This window comes from Microtus ochrogaster, chromosome 4 (genome assembly GCF_000317375.1).
Source record: "Microtus ochrogaster isolate Prairie Vole_2 chromosome 4, MicOch1.0, whole genome shotgun sequence".
Classification (NCBI taxonomy): Eukaryota; Metazoa; Chordata; class Mammalia; order Rodentia; family Cricetidae; genus Microtus; species Microtus ochrogaster.
Window position 1 is genome coordinate 43498693 of NC_022011.1, and position 5189 is coordinate 43503881.

Here is a 5189-nt window from a genome sequence, read left to right on the forward strand (position 1 = left end):
TGTGTTGTTTGCCTGCCTGGTGCCAGGGGAGGCCAGAAAAGGACAACAGATACCGTAGAGCTGGAGTTACTAAGGCTATGAACCACCGTGTGGGGGATGGGAATTGAACCCAGGTCCTCAGGAAGAGCAGCCAGTGCTCTTAATCACTGAGCCATCTCTCCAGAACGCCCCAAAATTTCCTTGTATAATTCTCTTGTAAAGTCCCAGCCTCCTCTTTGAATACTCTCAGGTTCTAGACCCCAAGAAGTGAGCGCACCGCTGGGAAACTGGAAGCTCGGACCTAAGACCACTGAGAGTATGCACCCTACACCAACTGTGGGGACTATGGGGACACATCCTTGCAATCCCGATAATCAGGCGGTGGAGGAAGGAGTGAAGTTGAGGCCAACTCGAGCTACAGAATGAGTTCAAAGCCAGCCTGAATGGGGGCGGGGGGCGGTGAGCGCTCACTTGCCATAGTGTGCCTGTGAAGGTTAGCGGACGACAAGCGAGAGTCAGTTCTTTCACGATGTGTGTTCCAAAGACAGAACCCAGGCCATCAGGCCTGGCAGCAAGCGCCTTTACCCGCTAATGGCTCGCAGTTCCAAAGAGTTTCGAACTCGAAATTAACTAACTATTCTAGACCTGTCACTGCGTCCCTAAACGTGACCTGGGCTAGATTCTATTGCGCAGGCGTCGGCCGCCTTAGCGTGCTCTACTGAAGACCCGCCTCGAAGGGGCTCCTAGAGCATGCGCATACCACAGCGTCGCTGCAGCGCCTCCGGAAGCACTGGCAGTTTCGGGGGCGGGACCGGGAAGCGTTTCCGGGGGGCGGGAGGCTCCGGCGGAAACTGTTCCCGCGGTGGCGGCGAAGACTAAGGCCTTGGTGCGGTTGGTTTGGACGCTCCAGTAGGCTGGAGCTGCGAGCGCGGAGCCGTCGGCAGGTACGGCGGGGTGGGAAGGCTGGCGGCCGCGCGGGAGGTCACGGTCGGGGTCACGAGCGTCGGGGACGCCGGTGTTCACCGCGGGCTCTCCCCGACGGCCACGACGCGGGACGACGCGGGCCACTTCGCAGCCCCGGGAGTCCCGGCTCGGAGTCCCGAGGCCTCCGGGGCCACCCGGACGACTTCCTGTCCAAGGTCACCCCGCGGCAGGTGCACGAGCGCTTGGAGGATCCGCCCGCGGGGCGACCTCAGGGTCGAGCCGCCCACGCGCGCGCGAGCCGACACCGTCGGGGAGAACCTCTCCGCTCTGGGTTTCGTTTCTTTGTCACTCCGTTGTCATCTGTTTTTGTCCCCAACCTGGCTTCTTGTCAGCTGGACTTTCTCTCCACTTCGAACGTCTAGAGCTGACAGTCTCCGGACCTTGTCGCTTTCTCTGTCTTCACCTCGCTTCAGTGTTTCTTGACACTGCTTCTGCCCCTCAGACCGTCCTCTGGGTCAGGGCCCGGATGTCACCCTGGCTCCTTGACCATTTGTGTGTGTGTTTTTTTTTTCTCAATGCCAATGTCGTGTTCTTGTTTCTCTCCCTCTCAACTGGGTTTGTTTAGGCAGGGCGGGCCCTGCCTGGACCTCTGAGCCATGGAAGGTGACTCATGACCCCGTGAAACTCGCCCGCCCGGGCGCTGCTCAGTGGCCCGACCACAGTCTGGCCTCAGTTCTGACAGGTGTCACCCGGAGCTTCTGGCCCTCAGACTGGCCCATTTCAGGGTTTAGGCAGCTAGTGGATCCTGAACTTCTCTTCCATGTGTTCTGTACAGCTCTCCGCTGTTATTTGCTCTTTCCAGGAACCCCAGATGGCTGTCACGAACTGCCGCTCTTTAACCAGGTCAGCATATCTGTACTCAGGAAGGACCAGGTTGACATCTGCCTTTGAGACCCTTAGCATGGTGGTGGAATTTCTAGGGGCAGTTTAGGGAAGAATTTAGAACCTAAGAGGGGTTCATTCCCTGCTTGTTTCCAAAGGACCATCGGAGAGAAGTAAGCGAGACGTGAGGACAAATACAGTTTAAAACTTTTGCAGTGGACTGTCTGGAACAGACAGGACATGAAACAATTGATAAAGTACTAGAGTCTGGTAGCGTGTTCAATGTGCACAAAGTGTCAGGAGATAGCAAGAACGTTCTAGAAATGGATTGTATAGAACTCTGTGAATGATGTAGTGTCAGCATAACTTCGCAAAGCAGTTCCAGGGGTAAGTTTTGCGCTGTGCTTATGCTACATCCACACAGCAAAAGGTACTCTGGAGACCACTTAAGCTGCTGTACGCACTTCCACAGTGCAGTTTAGAAGCTTGGTTTGGAACTTTTAGTTGAATCCCTTATATTGATGTAAACCCTTAACAGCAGCAGGTTCAGCTAAAGGCTTAGAAAAGGAGTCTGGAACCTTAAATTGTTTTAAATCTGCTGGCCCAGTTTTACCTATCTCCCCTCCTTTCCCCCTTGGAATAAATGCAGAAATTTACCCTAAAGGCAACTTGAGAAACAACACATAGCTTCTGACTTGCTGAGAACTTGCTGAAAGAATACTCCTTTATTAGTGTAGAAAATGGTCTGTTAGCTGGGTGGCCGTGGTGCACACCTTTAATCCCAGCACTGGGGAGGCAGAGGCAGGTGGATCACTGTGAGTTTGAGGCCAGCCTAGTCTATAAGAGCTAGATCCAGGACAGGCTCCAAAGCCACAGAGAAACCCTGTCTCGAAAAAAAAAAAAAAGAAAATGGTCTGTTATTTCTTCATAGGCTATCCTTTGTTTTTGTTTTTTATGTTTTATAAAAATCTTGCCTGCCTTTAAATTCATTTTCAAATTTTTGTTTTGGGGAATTTTGCTGTTTCGTTTTTTTGTTTGTTTTTTATGTTTTTGGTTTTTTTAAACTAGGTTTCTCTGTGTCCTGGCTGTCCTGGAACTCACTTTGTAAAATTGATTGGCCTCAAACTCACAGAGATCCTCCTGCCTCTGCCTCTGCCTCCCGAGTGCTGGGATTACAGATGTGCACCAACACCTCCTGGCTTTGACTTTTAAGTTTTTGAGGTTTAAAGAACAAAATCTGTGCACACTCTAGTGCTCTTATTAAAGGAAAAACATAAGCAAATACATATCGATTAAAGTATCCAGTAAACAACCCTGCAGTGGTGGCGCACGCCTTTAATCCCATCACTCGGGAAGCAGAGGCAGGCAGATCTCTGTGAGTTCGAGGCCAGCCTGGTCTACAAGAGCTAGTTCCAGGACAGGCTCCAAAGCTACAGAGAAACCCTGTCTTCATAAACAAAACAAAAGTATTCAGTAAACTTGCAACAACAATGGGCAGTGGTGGCGCATGCTTTTAATTCAAGCACTCTGGAGGCAGAGACAGCCTCTGAGGATCTCTCTGTTTGAGGTCAGCCTGTCTACGTATAGAGGGAGTTCCAGGACAGCCAAGGCTGCAGAGAAACCCTGTCTTGACAAACAACTAAAACCTTGTTAACAACATTCTGTGTCCCACTCATCTGAGTACTGTCTACCTCAGAATTGCATCCATGGTTCTTCCACACGGAGTAATCGTTTGTGTCGTCAGAAACATTAATCTTCCCAAGAGTGCTTTAGCCATTACTTCAGTAACCATGGGTGTTAACTGCAATGTATGGGCTGGGTGGTGGTGACGCATGTCTTTATCCTAGCTCTTGGGAAGAGAGGCTTGTGGGTCTCTGAGTTTGAGGACAGCCAGGACTACATATCTCAAAATGAAAAACCCTGCAACATATATACTCTCTGTTGTAGCCGAGAGAAGCTTGGAACTCCCAGTGTGATGACCTTCAGCTCCTGGTCCTCCTGCTTCCATCACCCAAGAGTTAGATTTCCTGCGTGCCAGGCTGCCATACCCAGCTGACGGTCTAAATGTAAAGAAATGGATGCTTCTGTTGGACTGCTTATCTGATCCAATTAGCTCAGCAAAACCCTCAGAATGGATCTCAAGATCTTACTGGCTTAGACAACAAGCTGCCTCAGTTTTCTTTCCTAGCAGAACTTCCTCCCAGAGGTGTGACACATGTCACTAACAATAAACTGAGGAAAGTAATTGTCCTTTGACTCAGCTGCTTTAAAGACAGTAGAACCTGATCCAACCCAGGGGACCACTCTGACCCAGTATTGGGGTTTGCTAGGAAAAGGGCAACAAACAGGTGGGGCTGTGGGAAAAACAGAATAATTCCTCAGTAGAAAATGGAGTAAGATGGAGAGAAAGCAGTAACAAGGAGAGAGGTCCCAGCAGGCAACCCATTTCAGAGGACCCTTCTCTGAGATCGCCACACCATTATGAATGGTTTGAAGATCAAGGGGGACAATGAGGCAGACTTCTTTGGGGGTAAGGAATGTTCTAGAAAAATGAGTAACACCATGGATAACGGCCATCAGTATGGCAGGGTCTGATGAGAGAGAGCTTGGGCCTCTGTGGCAGAATGGGGGTCCCATAGGTGTTTTAGAGGAGTGGGGGAGGGCAGTAGATGTTCTCTTTGGCTCTGCAGTGGGTTATTGCTGCTAGTAGCAGATGAGTAGTCAGATATAACTAAGACTCTTGGGTGATCATAAACTTCTTTCCTGCTGGCCGTTCCTGAGGTTGACCAGACAGGAAGGCAAGAATCAATAGAAACACATTGATTGAGTTCAGGAGGGAAAATTATAGTTGTTACAGGAATGAATTGTCACAGTTCAACCAAGGTGGAGGAGCTGTACAAAATGTCCCTGGCCCTGCCTAACATTGACAACCTGGCTTGGCTTTGATAAATTTGACACCTGAATTTCCCCAGCAGCCATGTGACTGAAGGAGAGGACGGATTCCTGCAAGTTGTCTTCTGACCTCCGTGTGTGCTGTGTGCCTTTGTACAACACAGGAAAACAAGTTAAAATGTAATAAAATTTTATTTTAAGATGCCACAGGAAGGGGCTGGAGAAATGGCTCAGAGGTTAAGAGCATTGCTTGCTCTTCCAAAAAGAAGAAAAAAATAAAAATAAAGGGTCTTTGCTTTTACATACAGGACTCAGTCTCTTAGTTGCTTTTGGGGGGTTTCTGTGATCTGGGCATAACACTTCTAGAATGAAAGTTCATAACTAAAACTTTTGTTGGGAAGGAGTCTTGCTGTGTAGCTCAGACTGGCCGTTAACTCACTCTGAAGCCTGTGTTGAGCCCTTCAGTTCTGGGATTACAAGTGGGCTAGACAGCAGCAGTCTTTTTTTTTTTT

At 49.5% G+C, this 5189-nt stretch overlaps 1 protein-coding gene across 3 annotated transcripts in view; it reads left to right on the plus strand.

The window, feature by feature from the left end:
- The first annotated feature begins 837 nt into the window (after nucleotides 1-837).
- The window catches only part of Zbtb43 (zinc finger and BTB domain containing 43), a 21019-nt gene continuing 16667 nt past the window's right edge, over nucleotides 838-5189 (plus strand). For all 3 annotated transcript variants that reach the window (XM_026778746.1, XM_005346018.3, XM_005346019.3), the window contains exon 1: nucleotides 838-923. The gene's annotated coding sequence lies outside the window, so the exon portion shown is untranslated. The remainder of the gene's footprint in view (nucleotides 924-5189) is intronic.